We start from the raw sequence: 18,668 nt of genomic DNA, 5'->3' as shown, positions 1-18,668 counted from the left end.
GTGTGTGTGTGTGTGTGTGTGTGTGTGTGTGTGTGTGTGTGTGTGTGTGTGTGTGTGTGTGTGTGTGTGTGTGTGTGTGTGTGTGTGTGTGTGTGTGTGTGTGTGTGTGTGTGTGTGTGTGTGTGTGTGTGTGTGTGTGTGTGTGTGTGTGTGTGTGTGTGTGTGTGTGTGTGTGTGTGTGTGTGTGTGAGCGTGTGAGCGAAATATCTGAACTAAACTTTCTGAATAGAGTTATCTAGTTTTTTTAAACCCGGCCATAGCATGGTGACACTTCCTTCACACATTTCAAATTAATTCACTGTTAAGGCTCTGTTCCTTTTTAGTGTGTGTGGTTCTCAAACTTCTTAATATCAAGGACCCCCATAAGTCTGAGACTATTTGGAACCCACGCAAGGACACTCCAGGCAGCATGCACAATAGCGGCACCCTGACTCTGTTTTACCAGAATGAAACAGAGCCTTAATTAGTGTCATTGGTGCACCCGTGAAGGAAGTAGGGAAGGGAACCAAGTTCTTTCCAAAATGGCCTGTGTGCTGTGCATATAGCCCATTGTAATGATACCAGTGTGCAGGCGCGTGTAACAGGCAGGCATCCATAATCAAAAATGTAAAGTAAGTGTGTGTGTGTGCGCGTGTGTGTGTGCGTGGGAACATAGCAATATTGACACGTTGGAAGCAAGCGAGCGGCTCTGTGAAACGTGCCTTCATTGTAATGTATGGGCTTCATCTAAGCAGTCTGCTCGGGCCCGCCGCGGTGGCAGACCAGCACTAAATGATGAATGCACCACACACTGCTGACAACATGCATGAGCACGTGCACTCACACACTCACATGCACTCACGCAGCACTGCTGCTGCGGCAGATTCGCATCTCGCCGCTGTCACACCTTGGGTGTGCAAAACCGTTCCTTTTGGTATTATATATATAGGCCTATATATACTTTTTTATTGTGAATAATAAGAATATATTTGTGCCGACTACATGAAGATCACTCTTACTTCATCAGGTCTTCATCAGGCAAACCTTTGCCTGATGAAGACCTCCTAGTAGGTCAAAACATTTCAATTTGTTGCCTCTAAATATAGTAGGTCTCGGAGCTCTAGAAACTAGTGTGCGGATGTTCTTTCTCTTCCGAGAATACCCGTTCCATCCATCTGTCTGTGTCCCTTTTATGCCCATATATGGAGATTCCTGTATCTGTCTCACTGTGTCCCTTTATTCCTCTGTGTGTGTGTGTGTGTGTGTGTGTGTGTGTGTGTGTGTGTGTGTGTGTGTGTGTGTGTGTGTGTGTGTGTGTGTGTGTGTGTGTGTGCGCGTGCACAGGTATTATTAGGTTCCCAAGTAGGCCATTTGGCCAACGGGCACGTACAGGTCTAGTTTTCTAAAATAGTAGATCTATACAAGCTTGAAGTGGCACACTATATGAGCTTGTATATCTGCTATTCTTAATAGCCAATCAATGTGCACATTACATCCACATACAGTACAGATAAAATCTAATGCTTTCCCGGTTTTCAAGGGTTAAGTATTTTCATGGTAAAAGTACAAATCATTATTTTTAACCAAATTGCTTAAGTGACAGAATCTGAGTAGTTTAAATCCCATCACTGCTAGAGTCTAGTCTAGTGTCTAGTGTGTGAGTCTAGTGGTAATTATGAAACAAAAAGGCTGATAAACTAGGCTAACAACACGGTAAGGCAACTACAGTATTGTAGGCATTGGTATTACCTATTTTGTAGATAGATGAATTACTGTATATGCATGACATCACCATTTTCTCTAATCAAATCACACATTCCAATCTCTCTGATTGAAGGATTGATTGTCCTGCTAATGCATTATAGGCTATAGGAGCATTTTCTGTTATTTCATGCATGGATTTTTCGAAATTCATTCATCGACTTGATGCAACATCACATTACAGAAAATCTTAGCATGATGAAATAACTAATTGAAAAATTATCATCTCCCCAATGTAGAAGGACAATATTAGTCACCAGAACCATAGGGACGTGTGTTTTCAGTCAGTCTAACATGGTGCAGTTTGAAGTTGAATCGGCTTAGGCTATACAGTACAAAGCATATGAAATAAAAATAGTAGTAGTAGCATATGAATTAAAAAATAAGTTTTCCCATTGCATCCGAAGAAGCATTTGTACCAGAGAGAAAAACACCTGTTGGACAGATGTTAGCAGTTCTTACCTTACTTCTGATCCTTTATGACTATTTCTATGTATTTGATGTATAACCATGTGTTGTTCTTGCTTACTGTCACTCTGGATTAAGAGTGTCTGCTAAATACCTAAATTGTAAGTGTGTAAATCTCTGTTCCTTGTATTTTAGTCAACCTTATGTCAGTGAGTTTAGCTGCGGTTTATAGCAACAGTGCTTTTCTGAATAGTTTCTTAGATTCCATACATGTAGTGTCGCGTAGCCAGATATCCATTCCACAATCTCCGAATGAGTCTGGAACTACACCCCTCGAATGTCAGAGAAACAAAGTCTCCCATTTGTTTGTAATTTCCATTCACGAACATATTTTCAAATGTGTTTAAAACGTATTTTATGATTCCCACAACTGATAAGCAGCCAGCTATCGTCTCTATCAGGTGGAAACCTCATAGGCCTATGTCCAAAAAAATAGCAAGTAGCAGATATATATATATATATCTCAAGCGTTGCTTCGCAAGGTTGTGGATCTGCTACTTTTGTAGTATGATCAAGTAGGCTGTTAATTTACTTTACTTTTAGTTTACTTATATATCTCCATATAATATATATGGAAAATAGGTGGATTTCTGCCCGACAGCAACGATATGCTTCAACTAATTTGATTTGCCTTAGGACTAATGTGCACATCGGCAAAGACGAAACGGAAGCAGAGAGGAGGAGGCGGGACATCCGCTATACTCCCAGATAGTTTTCAGGCACAGACTGTATGATTGATGGAAGCATTTGAAAATCGAGTCAACAGTCTGGCTCGAGAGACTAATGTTGCTTGCTTTTGTGATTGTGTTTGTTTAGTTATTCTTTTGTGCCTTTCATTTTTGGACATTGGATTTCTGCCTTCTTTTGTTATTGAACTGTTTAACCTCAATTCCGCTGTGCCTACGGGCTGTCTGGCATTTGGGTCTTTACTCTCCTGACTCCTAACAACCTCATCCTAGGCATTCTTCCTGTTTATTTGAAACTCTCTTTCCGTCGCCAGAGTTACTGTTGTCGTCACCAGTGTTCATGTCTGGAGATGCTCTTTTTGCACAAGTAATTGTACACACAGCCAGTAACTGCGGCTATGGCTACACACAGCAAGTAACTGTGGCTATGCGCAGCAAGTAACTGTGGCTACACGCAGCCAATAACGGTGGCTACGCACAGCCAGTAACGGTGGCTACGCGCAGCCAGTAACTGTGGCTATGCGCAGCAAGTAACTGTGGCTACACGCAGCCAATAACGGTGGCTACGCGCAGCCAGTAACCACAGTTACTGCAGGCTGAGTGTATCCACAGGTACTTGTACAACACCTCCAAATGGCCATAATTACTCTGTACCACTCTTTTCAGCACAATACTGTAGGACTAGATCCGAAGGCACCTGAAAATCTGATTAAAATAGCCTGTTCTGGTGCCTCCGAGTTATTTCATATTGCATTTAAAATAAATGCAGACCTATTTGCGATAGCAGAAGTTCATTGCTCATTTCTTTGCCTGTCATAAGGTCACCTCTCTCTGTCCCCTGAAGTAAAATACTTTAACAACCACCTTGAATAATATTAACACCCGCCATATGCCATGTACAGTAATGATATGCAGCATGTGTCCTGTGTGATATGATGGCACGTGTGTGTGCGTGTGTGTGTGTGTGTGTGTGTGTGTGTGTGTGTGTGTGTGTGTGTGTGTGTGTGTGTGTGTGCGTGTGTGTGTGTGTGTGTGTGCTTGTGTGTGCACGCGTGTGTGCACGCATGTGTGTGCGTGGCGTGTGTGTGCGCGCACGATGAAAGAAGTATTCACATCACATGTTTTACGTAACTAAAAGTATCAATACTGCAACGTAGATGTCCGGGTACTCTGTTAAATGCAGATAGGCCTAACTCTGGCTTATTTGTTCAAACTGTTGTTAATAACTATAGGCTACACTTGGTTGGTTGTATGTATATATATATATATATATATATATATATATATATATACACACCCATTCGTCATTTCAGTTCACGCAAAATCACGGCAAAAGTATTGTTGCATTTTATTTTAGAATTTCCATTTCTGACAAGCAAAAGCTATATATTATGCTTCAATGATTTGGATTTATATTTGGACAAATTTGCACGACTGTAAACGCCAAACGGAAGCAGGCAGAGGCGTCACCTCCTCTTTTCCCGCTAATTATTTTTGTGTATATACAAGCTCACGTCATTGTGAGCTTGTATATAAGGCTGAAGTTGTTCAACACTTTGAGTGCCACCTCGTGGCCAAAAGTGGTAGGGCTTGAGTTCGAGAAAAGATCACCGGAAACTAAGAAAACGTGCTTTCGAAGAGGCCCTCTTTTAATCAGTGTAAATATTATGCACAAGGCTTGACCCACATCTCAGTAGCCTATCTGTACACAATCATACACATACACTTAATCACTCTTAAGCTGTGTAATTATATACTACTGTACTCTTCTCCTTATTGCATAACTGTAATGCCCAGCATACATTTTGTCCTGAATCTGTCTTTCCTATTCCCATGCTACTGTATCACATTCCAGCCACATACATAGTGTTCTAGTGCAAATGTATTATGTGCAACCCTAGCGTGGTTCTCAAACATTTGACCTCTGCAATTCCATCTGATTATTATTATTATTTTCTGTGTGTGTGTGTGTGTGTGTGTGTGTGTGTGTGTGCGTGTGTGGCTGTGTGTGTGTGTGTGTGTGTGTGTGTGTGTGTGTGTGTGTGTGTGTGTGTGTGTGTGTGTGTGTGTGTGTGTGTGTGTGTGTGTGTGTGTGTGTGTGTGTGTGTGTGTGTGTGTGTGTGTGTGTGTGTTTTCAACATTCTACATTCAACAATTGCACTACAGTACATTAATGCCGATGCCGCCTTTGGAGTGTCATGCAATTCGTGCATCCAACAAGCGAGAAACATATTAGGGAAATTACAAAGGCTTGCGTTAAAAAGAACGGGGAACTTAATAGGGAGTATTATCAGAACAATGTGGGACACTTTTTTAGACCAAGGAGTGGTTTTCATGCAAAACTAAATGTAATGTAATGTAATTCAGAATAATGAAAACCCCCTAGTTTGACCTGTCACATGCGCACTTAAAGCAGAATGATGTTTTTTAAAGCCTGCTTATATAGGTTGTTGATGGTAGCCCAACTTTCAGCAGCTGTCACAGATTCCACTATAGGGAAACTGAATTTCAATCTTTGTGAGATGTGTTGCTATAGACACTTTTACAAACACAATGTCGAGGAAGTGTATTGGTAAGGAATTTATTCTCAGATTGTATTTATATCTCTTGACTTAGTGGCATTGTGGTTAGAGTGTCCGCCCTGAGACTGGGAGGTCGGGGTTCAATCCCTGGCTGGCTCATACCAAAGACTCTAAAAATGAGACCCAGTGCCTCCCTGCTTGACACTCGGCATCAAGGGTTGGATTGGGGGGTGTACATGTACATGAAGTTAACTCACGCTACAGAAACAGGAGATAGGCTCCTGCCCTATGGGCCTCATGGCTCGGCAAGGCTACTTACTTATTTTTTATAGCTTGTGGCGAGAATTAGCCCCCCCCCCCCCCCCCCCATTACAAAGAGGGATTGTGTGATTTCACAATGAATTAACAATAATTGTATTGTCATGCCACCTTGTGGCCCATCCCTCATGGGATTATATGACACCTTTTCATACAGTTACAATTATTCAAATAATATACACTTCTTGTTACACTGGTTACTGGCATTGCTGATTGCCTACAACATAAATACAAATACAACAAATCAAAACATAACTTAATCCCTTAGGCCTACTACAAAATGACACATTTTACATATTTACATTTTATAAATATTAATGATCTCAAGCTATTGGTCTCCATCTATTTGTGAGTTATCTGACACATTGATTGATGTTGATTGATTGATAAACTGGGTAGAAAAGGGTGTGAAAATACAAAATACAGTACTGTGATTGTCACCTATAGTCTTGTCTTGTTTTAGATTCAGTAATCAGTGGAATAGACCCGCTGCTCCTTCACTTGGAAAGGAGCCAGCCCCCCCCCCCCCCCCCCCCCAAAAAAATAAATAGCAGCAGTAGTAGTAGCCTATGCTGCCTTCCAGTTATACATAAAGTAAAACTAAAAATGGTTTAATCAAGCTGCTTTTGTGTATTTTTCTACTTGGCTGTGTATGCTGTTCATGCTTTGAAGTCTGATAATACACACTGACAAAAATAATAAGACGTCATGAACGGGGCCTCCCGATCCGTAAGGCCGCCCCTGCTAGTACGGATGCCTCCTGAGCGTCTCCCTAGGGAGGTACTCGCTGCACGTCCCACTGGGAGGAGACCCCAGAAGGGGATTATATCCCCCGCCAAGACAATGCCAAGACAATTTAGGATGTCTTGTTGAAACATGCCTCATCGGTTTGTACTGCATGTCACCATTGTGCATCCATGCATCTTCAACCCCTTATTCGGAATTGGGTTGCGGGGACACCAGTTCCAGCAGAGAGATCCAGACTTCCCTGCAACATTAGCCACTTCCTCCTGGAGCATCCCTGAGCGCCGTGAGTGGGCGCCAAAAGCTGCAAGCGACAGATGAAGATTTGTATCTTCATGTCGCTGGCTTCCATTGAAAAGGACTTTGCTTTGTAGCTGCCGGAGCGAAGCATAAATGATTGTATGAACGTATTTATTAGCAAACATACTTTGAAAAACAATATAACACAAATATTTAATTATAACGCATCACTGATGATAGTGCTGTCAGAACACAATGTTTGAAGCCGGCATCAAGTTGGAAGACAACTCATAGTCCCAAAAAAAGACCTTGTGGAATACTTCCAAGCCGGTCTCATTTCTCTCCACGGTCAGCAGACATTGATGAGACAAGCAACTGAATTAGCGTTGAAAGCCTCGCATCAAGTAGCCTGGAAGGCTTCATTAAAGAATAAAAGAAGGAAATAATAATCAAAAGATGAAGGGACAGACTACAGAGGCAGACAGTTATGCAACTCAATTATTGTAGAACAGTTTGAGAGGGCCCGGGGACCCCCACAGGGGTCCTTGAGGATGTTTCAGGGGGTCCCAAGCAAAGTGTGTTACTAGTATCATTTTAACCACTTCAACCCTATTTTATACTTTTGTTATTCAAAGCATAGCTGATCTACAAGCTAGGACTCTGGTTAACAAAGTTTATAGCATGGTTATTCAACAGGGGGTCCGGGACACCAATGGCAATGGGGGCCGCCTTTTCTAAGGGGAACATTAGATCTACAAGCTCACGTCTGGCACTGTGAGGCATTGTGAGCTTGTAGATCGCTTATTTTGGGCAAAGATGTTTGGTCTAGAGGGAAAAAAGAGCAGGCAGAGTACAATTTTTGAGGGATTAAATGCTTAACGGTCTGAAAAGACACATTGGTATCCTCCCTAGGTGCCGTGATACAAGTCCAGCAGTCAGAATACTATAATAATATCTGTACTGTATCAATATCACTTCAGTTTAACCACTTATTAGACCTACTTATTGATATTTGCCTATACTTACTAAATTGGACCGGAGTTGCACTGTTCTTTTTCAATCTCAAGTCTTCCCTGTGACATGCTGTAGAGTGAAGACTATACAGTATCTGGTAGAAACCACGTTATAGTGGAGCATCTGTGTCATTTCAGCTATTACTTTGATCATTATTTTGAGAACCACTGTAGTACCAGTAATAGTAACGTTTTTTTCAGAAAACTGTTAGGATATAGAAAAGCTATTTGTTTATTATTATTATTATTATTATTATTATTATTATTATTATTATTGTTGTTGTTATTATTATTAGGATCAGCCTCAGATTTTAATGGGTTAATCAGTTTGTTAAATAACCACAGGCCTATAACAAGGCTGACATTTATTTCTACAGTTTTTGAAAAGTTAAAGGCAGTGGAAAGCAATGAGAAGGTTTTCACTCTGGCTTTTACCTTTTCAAAGGTAACAGGTGACCTTTTGCAAATTGCACACCCTGGTGAATGTTAGACATGTTAATGTAGCAGACATGAATGTTAGATGTCGGTATAGGATCAGTGTTGGACATCTCCGGGACCAGGGAGATGGGGTCAAAGGTGAAGATATATAGGCTACCATGCATGCTAGAAAATGGACCCTGCTGAACTGAACCAGGAGCTGTTAATGAGACACTATAGTTTTTCACTTGGGCGTCGTATTGGCATGAAAACGTTTGAGCACTACTGATTTGGAAGCCTCATGCAGGTCTTAACCAAGCCCACAGAACGGCTGGCCAACGTTGAATCTGCCACTACCTACTAGCCAAAACTGGAACTGCAGCACGTTCATGGAGGTGGACGGACGTTCAGTGACATAATTAATGTGCGTCAACCCTGACTTCAATTTGAGACCGCTCTCAACTTCCGCTCGCTCGAGCCATTGAGTTATAATGGTACTCTCGGCAGTCTTCCGGTTGCTTCAAAACGCCACTGAGCAACTTCCATTGAAATTAATAGCGGGGCTCCTCCTCGGTCTGCACTCTATAACTATATGGTCTTACTCTTAACGGGTTACAGTAGCTTTCTGGACAACATAGACACAGACAAAACAAAAGAGAGAACATGCAGGGACTTGTACAAACGCTACGGCAGCTGGCTGTACACGTTAACGAGCCAATTAAAGCAGCACACTGTGAATGTCGAACAACAGAGATTCTAAAAAAAACTATAAAATTGGCATTGCTTGTCAAGGAAAGATTGAGACGTTTATGGTCCCGTTGACAGTCTTTATGACTGTGTATTGTCATGGGGGCATTTGTGTCGGTCTGTTTTTCTTCCCCTCTGCCTCTATGCCCTCTGCATGTCATTCACTCACAGGTCCAGCGCATTCACTTAGCTCTCAATCATCATTCAATAATTCAGTCAACTCCGCCTCTCACCACCGGTTGGCCCTCCACTCATCACTGTCATCAGTTCACCAGTCCTCCCCAGCTGTTAACCTATATAAATATTCTGTGTTGCCAGCCAACTTCCTCTTTCCCTCCTGCCATGTTTTCACCACTCTCTTAACTTCTTAAGACAATGTTGTGATTTCCACAGTTTATTCAGTCCTAATCATTCAGTTTTGTTTTGCAACATTGCATGAATTGTACATTCAAAATTGCTTGAACTGTACATTCACGCACGCACATGCACACACACACACACACACACACACACACACACACACACACACACACACACACACACACACACACACACACACACACACACACACACACACACATTGATGGCAGAGGAAACCATGCAATGGAACAACCTCCGCATCAGGAGTAGTTGGGGGTTCAGTGTCTTGCTGAAGGAACTCCTGAGCCACTGCCTCACCTACTGTCTATATATTTGGAATAGGGCTTAACTGGTTTATATGTTGTTGTTGTTGTTGTTGTTGTTGTGCCCTAGTCCCTCCAATGCATGGCGTTTGAAGATAACGTCATATGGCAGCCACGTCTATATGGGTCTTTGTTTAGAGCACTTTATTTCTTCTTTTTTTTTCTCTCGATGCAATTGTGAACAATAGCCAAGTAAGATAAGATACATATCCATTGGCCAATCAAAAGGTTCACTGCAGCTCAACAGTCTGTGTGAGGGGTGGTCAGGAGATGTCTATGAACTGCGTTTAAAGGCTTGAAGGCCATTGTCTGTGATGGAGTCCACTACATGCTCTGGTAGGCTGTTCCATTGTCTGTGATGGAGTCCACTACATGCTCTGGTAGGCTGTTCCACACCCGGACAGCAGTGTGGTTCTGTCAAATGTGCGTGTTTTGGAGCCTGGGGGGTCGACTCGAGAGCATGGTTCTGTTGTGGCTGTGCATCGGCGGGTGTTTCACCGTCTGGTGTAAGCATGTCTTGGAGGTCCCCAGGGCAGTGGTGTGTGTGCATTTTGTACAGGACTGTAGCGGTGGCAACGTGTCTTCTGTGGCTTGTCGATGGAGAGTGTTGTACTGGCAGTGTCCTGGTCAACTCCAATTATTGTGAGGGCCTTCCTCTGAATATTGTCCAGCAGACCAAGATGTGTTGGCGGGGCACTCATCCAAGTGAGTGAAGCGTACTCCATGACACTGGAACAGCTTTGGACATACAAGGTTGCTGTGGTTATGTTGACTTGGACGTGCTCTTCCAATCGTATATAGAGAGAAACAATACTGGAGCTGCAAGTGTTGCAGGACAAATGTTGATTAAAAGATTAAATCAATACAATATTTTCCACAATTCTAACAAAACCACTAATCCCTGATAAGTCATCCAACTCCCTCACACTGTTTGCACTGCCAAATGTTGAAAACAAAAGATAACTGAATGTTGTACAACTGCTTACATATTTTAGCTAATCCAAAACACAGCACACGGGCTATTTGCATAAGCAAAGCAAACAAATCTTTTGTTACATTTATTTTGATTGTAAACGGCAATAGCCATTAGTTGTTTACAGCCATGGTTTTCAAACAGGGGCCCAGGGACCACTAGGGGTTCCTTGAGACGTTAACGCAGTCTGTAACTCTTAGAGTTATGGGGTTCATCGAGTTTGAGAACCACAGGTTCACAGGCGTAGGAGGATTTGTTTTATTATATGCTTGTGATGACATAATGCATTTGATGGACTGTTCAGCATGTATGCAGTATGTTCTAAAAGCAATACTCCATCTCTCCTATTCAATGGTACTTTGGCTTTCTTTGTATGACAGTGATGTAACCTTGGTGAGATGTGGTCACTGTAGAGTCAGTCATTTAACAAGACAACTGCATAGACTTGCTGGAACGTTAACGAAAATAATGTGTCCGCGACCCACAAATGGGTCCCGAGTCCGACCCACTATTTGGGAACCAGTGGTTTGGATGAAGGCAATATTTAAAAAATGCACCATTTACATACTCCTTGATTCCTTGAAGTCTGCGTTTTGTCCGTGCCAGTGGTCGAAAAAGTACTCGAATGTTTTGCTTAAGTAAAAGTAGAGATCATATTCTATACTCTTTGTCCGTGTGTGAAAAGAGTATAGAATACGATCTCTAATAACCTGCAACACGACACATGTAATATATCTTCTGTTGTGCCCATGCAACAAACATTATATTGGTCAAACATCCCGTAAACTGAAAATCAGGCTCAATGAACGCAGAAGCAGCATTAAACGGGCTGACATCACGTCACCCATGGCACGCCACTTCTGTGAACTTGGCCACAAAGTTGAAGACTTAAAATGTATAGGCATTGAGAAGGTATGGCTCAACCGCAGAGGTGGCAACCATGAAAAATTACTGCTACAAAGGGAATGCTATTGCTACTGTTTAAAAACTATTTTTCCTTTGGGCATGAACAAGGAATGTAACATGTCTCCGTTTCTGTGAATGGCATCGGGATATTGGCGACGCCCGTGGCCCAAAAAGGTACTTTGCCCGGCCATTCCCTCATATTGTTGATTAATTGGATTTTATATTCTAAATAAAATAAAAATAAAATAAATCTAATCCCGCAATAGGGATATCTGGGCATAGCCGCCTCCCCGTTGCCACACACATGATGTATTGCATGGATACTATTGGTAGAAAAAATTACTTTGTAAAAGTATTGGAAATACTGACGTAAAGTACAAAGTCAAAATTGTTCACAATTGTTGTGAAATTGTTCTCAAAAAGAAATAAATTGTAATTCGAATATGCATGTAATGTGCATGTACACCAGATTAGAGGAATTTTCAAATATGGATTAAAAAAAAATAATATATATATATATATATTTTTTTTTCCAAGGGAGCACATCTTGTCGCCCGTGGCATCCGGTCTATAATTGGCAATTAGACGTCTTGTCGTTTATGGCTCTTAAACTGTTTTAATGTGTATTATTATTATTATTTCTGTCTGACTTTGTCATTCTAATCAATGGTGGACAAAAAAAAATTTTGAGCGACAGGATCCAATGGTAGGCTATAGAGGGTATGTGTGTGACATCATCCAACCAGGAAGTTATGCAGGAACTAAAAACTACTTTCTGGCCTTGACAGCCCAGACATCCACACAGAAAAGTCATATCTGATTGCATTAAACAACATTAAACAATGTTAAACTCACTTTGCATGTTGCTTTGCCACTCGATTTGCCACTCGTGTGCCATTCACTTTAAGCATGCGCTTATTAGGGGGTTTAGTCTTTTGAATACTCATATTGGTTCAATGTTTCTAAAACTCACAAACTACAGACGTAAAAAGTGTGTTCAATATAGCACAGAATATTAAAGGGAGATACTGTAGCTGCATGGTTTCTGCTCAACAGCGACGATAGTATATGAAGATAGTTTGAAAGTGGGTGAAGTGCTCCCATAAGAAGAACATCGGAGTAATTCTCCAACCGCTGGTTACAGGGCGTGCATTATCTGTGTTCCTCAACACATACTGCAAATCATTTGACTTCATCACATAACGAGACGGGAGCCATTATCTCGTTATCTGGATGAGGAGTACCGTAACCATGGAGATGTCTATACGCCAGAGTCATTTTCTATTATTCATGAAGATCAATATAATAGAAGAGAATTGCGAGGCGGTTTTGCGAGGCGATTACGGCCAAAGTGGGACGTTCAAAATGGTGTCGTTTGATTTTGGTGTCATCTGGGGAGCGATGTGGGAGCTTGGAAATGGAGGTCTAAATGTTTGCCACGAGCCAGTCGACTCAACGCTGCTTCTATGAACCAGGCGGCACCTTTTTTAAGCCATGGGGGGGAGGGAAATTAAAAAAAATACTTCTATGAAGACTATAGAGCCATAAAAGCTAAAGCTATACCAAATAAATGGGCGGACTAAATAGTAAAATAATTCTGACTGGGTTGCAGTGGAGTAGACGTAAAAAGTATCGACAAATTGAAATACTCAGGCGGTAAAGTAAAAGTACCTCAAAACAAGTACAGTACTGTCCACCGCTGTTTATGAAGGATGCCAGAGATGTACTGTGGGGGTGAATTAAAGTTGAGCTGTGAATGGCAAGAGAATATGCTTACATAAGATGAGGCGTGAACAGAGGGGAAGACAGATCTCTCTCTCTCTCTCTCTCTCTCTCTCTCTCTCTCTCTCTCTCTCTCTCTCTCTCTCTCTCTCTCTTTCTCTCTCTCTCTCTCTCTCTCTCTCTCTCTCTCTCTCTCTCCCCCCTACCTACCTGTCTTCTCTGGTTCTTTCTCACTCCCCCTTCCTCTGCGTCTCTTCCTTTTCCCATCTCCCACACACTTATCTCATCATAAGACACACGCACGTCACACATTTTGCTTTGCTATGCTTGTGAGGACATCACAATTTCATGACGGGTTTCAAAAGTTGACTTTTGAAGATTACGTCATAGCCGCCTTTCTATGGGATTTTTAATGTTTGTTTAGAGCAATTAAGACATGAATGGCACTGCAAACACAGCTGCACTTCAATGCTAGCTCTTCCAATTTCTGCGTGTCCTTCACCAAGATCATTCTGAATTTCAGCTTCTCTTTTAGTGGCAAAGCTGGAGTTGGCGACGATTTTGCACTGTGCACTTTGCACTGTTTTGCCTCAATGTATCCTCAATGCCACCTCCATCATCCAATCTGGATGGGTCTAACCACCTGATGGGCAACAGGTTTAAAAAAACAATTGTTTTTAAAGCACTGATTTTTAATTAGACAGACGCTTTAGACCCGCTAAGCGTGTCTGTCTAATTGTGTGAGATGTGACATTCATCATAGCCGGGGACATTTCTCAGTAACTTAGCAAACACACACACACGGTTGAAAAATAATCCTTTAATGTACTCCTAATTGCAATTACGAGGATAGATGATACTGTCTCTATAGCCTCTGGCAAGGTATCATGGTATTAACAGAACATGAGGCACGCACACACGCAAGCACACGCACACACACACATGCACGCAAACACACACACACACACACACACACACACACACACACACACACACACACACACACACACACACACACACACACACACACACACACACACACACACACACACACAGCATACATACACACGCACCTGTACCACTACCATTACACACATGGATAGACACATGCTCTTCTGCATAATACTTGATCATGATGTGGCTCTCCTATTCTCTTCTCCTTTCCGGTCTCTCTCTGTCTCACCGTCTCTATATGGTCTCTGTCGGGTGGAAACCTCATATGTTCAACACTTTTAAACCTTGAGTTTTGAAACGTGCTATATAAATAAAGTCGATTGGATTGGATCAAACACAATGATCCCAGAGTTCCTTATTTTGGGCATGTTATCATATAGGCTTGATTATGAAGCTAAAGGCAATCAATATGCCCATGTATGGGCGTATCAGATATGCTTGATATGCCCATATAACGGGCGTATGAGAGGCGGTGGCGTGCCTCTGGTGTTAATTAAAGACCACACCGTTGTGGTGGTGTCCAGCATGTAGATGTCATTAGTTAATCCATTCCTGTTGATTTTCCTCGACAGACATACAGTACATGATCTCCCCCAAGACTCAGGCTGAGCGGTCTTTTGCCGAGCGTTTTGTTTTGCCAAGGCACTGGTGGGAGCAATTTCAGCAGACTGTTCTGCAGCACCGGTCTCTCTCTAGGTCGTCCTCAGACGAGCCCTTCCATCGTCACCTCCAGTCATCCCGGTTCTCCCTACATCCGGCCAGCTCGTTGGTGCTTTGCACTCCTGCACCTTTATTGAGTACATCCTTATGTTAGTATGTACTGCCGACTAGTATGTATGTACGTACCGGTACTCTCTCCTTTGGGCAAGTTACTGCTGGAACTGTCAGCATGACACCCATATGGTACACTGTATACCGTCTATGTGTGAGCCTCTTGCCTCTTCGACCCAATCCATGTATGGGCGTACCATGTAAGCTATACGTCATGTATCAGCGCGTGGTATGACATGTCATCTCTCAAGAGGAGGATGTAAGACACAGGGACACGTTGGAACTTTGTGCGGAGAAGCTACAGCAATAGAACTTCCTCTGCATTACAATGCGAACAACTGACAATGTCCGCCCGCCCATTAGCCAATATTAATTATCCAAAATATTTTAAACTAGCAGATCATATGAAAATGATTGTACCAGTAGTAAGTCATTTCAGCTATTTTAGAAAAACGTTAAAAAGTGTGAAACAGGGCTTTATACTGTATCAACATCTTTATCAGAAGCACCATGATCCAGAATGCATGAATGCATTTTATACCAGTTGTCTAATCTTTGTCTAGATTAATGTTCTTCTTTATTAAATCATATTAAGGATTAATTTAGTGCAGAGCAATTGTGTAGATGTAGCCTATATACATTCTTTATTGTAATTAGACCATGATGAGATTAAGTGGTTTGTAGCTCCATTAATGCAAAGCCATGGATAATATTGTTGGGAGAATGTCAGAGCAGCAGCAGTGTTTCTATTGGCTCACATGTCACGTAAAGAGTGCATGAAATGTCCAAAGGACAATGAATGTCTTTAAGGTATTAAAATAACAATTTGTCTCGTTATTGTTTTCTCCCCCAGGAGGTCATAAGGGCTGAACATGCAGTGAAATACCGCCACCTCTATTATGCTGCTGTGTGGAAATACAACCTGCCTGAAGAAGGGTTTTCATCTAACAACAACTATACGCTACTGATATTCTGCTTTCAGCGATTTTTCAACCTTTTATCGATGGGTGAGCATGTTTTTTTTAATGCTATTTTAAATTCCAACCATTAGGTATCCTAATAGACCTGCCTGGCATTGATCCAGAAAGTTTAGAAACAGAAACTACAACAGCGCTTCATGCACTTATCTAATTTCCAAAGGCTTACGTCGAGGCTTTAGGCAGTATAGGCAGGCACGGTCAAAACATACAACTAGAAGATAAACAATCCAGCAGAACTCTTTTCATCATTTTATTTCCCTCACCAAGACCAACAACGCACGTGTTTCAGCTCACATAGCCTTCATCAGCGTTGATCAAGACTCTAACAGGAAATCATTACAGGATGAATTGAGAGCGCACCTGCTACAGGTTATTGTTAGTAAATAAAGCACTAAAACATTGTGGAAGTATAAGCTCACCGTACCGTAAGTCCAATGCACTGAATGCAGCTAAGTCACCAAACTAAAGCGAAAGTTAGTTAGTTAGTTAGTTTAATTTATTGTCTATTTAATTTGTCTTTGGTCTCAACAACAGTAAAAAACACCAAAAAAATTCTCATGGCAAAAAAGTGCAGGAGGCTAGGTTCACTATTCGCTGCAGCTTGCCTTTACCTTTTACATTAAGATTGCCATACCACATTGCCATGTTAAAAGTCAAGATTCCCTCTATCAGGTTTTTATAGACTGTTTCCATGATATGCTTGCTCACTCTAAAGGAGTTGAGCTTGCGTAGTCGGTGGAGGCGTTGGTTACAAGTTTGAAAAATCTGGTCAGTATTTTCACTGAAATTTAGTTTGCAAAATATGTGCCTAAGTATTTAAAATTGTCTACTACCTCCAAAGGGAAATCTGACACCATGCTGGTGTGTGCTCAGACTCTGGCTCCTGCCTGCCTGTAGCCCTGTTGAAGAGCAGATCACTTCTGTTCTCTTCATAATAATAATAATAATAGTACAACCTGTTATCTAAAGTATTGATAACGTGCTTATAAGCACATGGGTGCCACACAAAAATGAACTGAAGTGGTTTTATATGGTACGCGAGAAAATAAATTGTCTAGTATTAAAAAACGGTGCTATCGCAAATAATGTACTCGGTGGCGTACCGTGACATGTCTAGTTTCCAGTTCCAATTTTGTCTGCATAATATTCCAATTTCCCATGTTAAATCTGTATCCGAATGTATCTGTGGTCATTGCATTTGTGTACAAACATTAATCCATTTTCACCCAATGAAACAATAAATTATGTGTAATGTGTGCAGGTGAGTATTAGTTTAGAAGATATACTGCAGGTCCAGCCACTAATTGGGATAAGGTGAGCATCCTTGTCTCGAGGATATGCTGAATACACTAATTACAATACAATTGAGGCCGATTCTACAAATGCATTCTAAATCAAGTAGTTCTACTCAAACCTTTTAGTTTGGTGGGCTTTGGTGGGCTCATTGGTGGGCTGTGGACGGTTCAGAAACCTGCCTACCATGCAATGATGTCATGTCATTAGTGAGTATTGCAAGCTGCCTTTCTCTTCCTGGAAAGTTAACATGCTAAAATAGAAGCCATTGTTCTTGCATTCGTTAAAAAAAGACCAACCAAGACCACCAAACGTGCCTGATGAACTGTGCATGGCCCTCCTTTGAGATGCAGAGTGAGTAGACCGAAATGGTGCCATCTTATAATGAGCATTAGTGACACACACACACACGCACGCACACGCCCACACGCTCAAATTAATCAGCTGCCTGTTTTTTACAACAGCTGTAGCCTGTAAATATTCAACACTTTACAATCGAATGATCACGACTGCTGTTTTCTGGGCAACTATGTTGTTAACATCTGTATGACAAAATTAGATGCCCTGTTAGTTCGAGCAGTTTGCACGGAACTTACACTTGCATGGAACATTTTCATGACAAGCACAACACAAACGCATATACTGTAGGGGTTCCCAAACTTTTCCATGTCAAGGACCCCCACAATGACATTCATTAGCCCGCGGACCCCCAGGGACACCCATAAGAGAAGATGTTTATGGCTCTAGCAGTGATTTTCAACCCATTTCTTTCAAGGACCCCCAGTTTGACATGCATTAATGGCATTTCTATCTCTGAGACCCCAATTTATATTGTAAAATCAATGTTAATTTAACTCTGAGAGTGTACAAATGGAACAAAACGGACCTGTTGGGGTCCATTTGGTTCCATTTGTACACTCTCAGAGTTACAGACCCATAAGGGACCCCCTGGAACTCCCTCAAGGACCCCTAGATGACCCTGGTCATCTTTCTTGGCCAGATATAATTGCTTGCAGTCTAGTAGGACTATAGTAAATAATACAAAAATAAATCACCATCTTTTTGTAAAAAAATATACATATGGACCATGTTCGAATGCCCCCGCCCCCTGTCAAAAATAGCTAAAATCGTTAAAACTAAAGAAAGCAGTAAATGAGCAGTTTAATAACAAACCTATAAAACATGATCCTTGGTTGAAAAAAAACCGAAAGTTGTCCTTTAAGCCAATCAGTTGCCTCCTGGTCTGCTGTATGGAATATGGAGGGCGACTAGTCCTCCTTTCAGTGTTTGGAGAGGACAAAATGTCAATGATTTGCTCCATATAGTTTGCTCCTCTCTACAATTATTTCATACAGAAGGATGGTTGTCCTGCTTTCATTGTCGCACCTCCAACGGTGCCCATGGTGGACTGTGCATGGCAGGGGCGTCCTCTTCCCTGAGCCAAGCCTAAGCCTGACCGCATACCTCTCTACAGTAACACAGTGGGCTTGG

Source organism: Protomyctophum bolini (genome assembly GCF_963924005.1).
Source record: "Protomyctophum bolini genome assembly, chromosome: 18".
Lineage (NCBI taxonomy): Eukaryota > Metazoa > Chordata > Actinopteri > Myctophiformes > Myctophidae > Protomyctophum > Protomyctophum bolini.
This window is presented reverse-complemented; position numbering follows the sequence as displayed.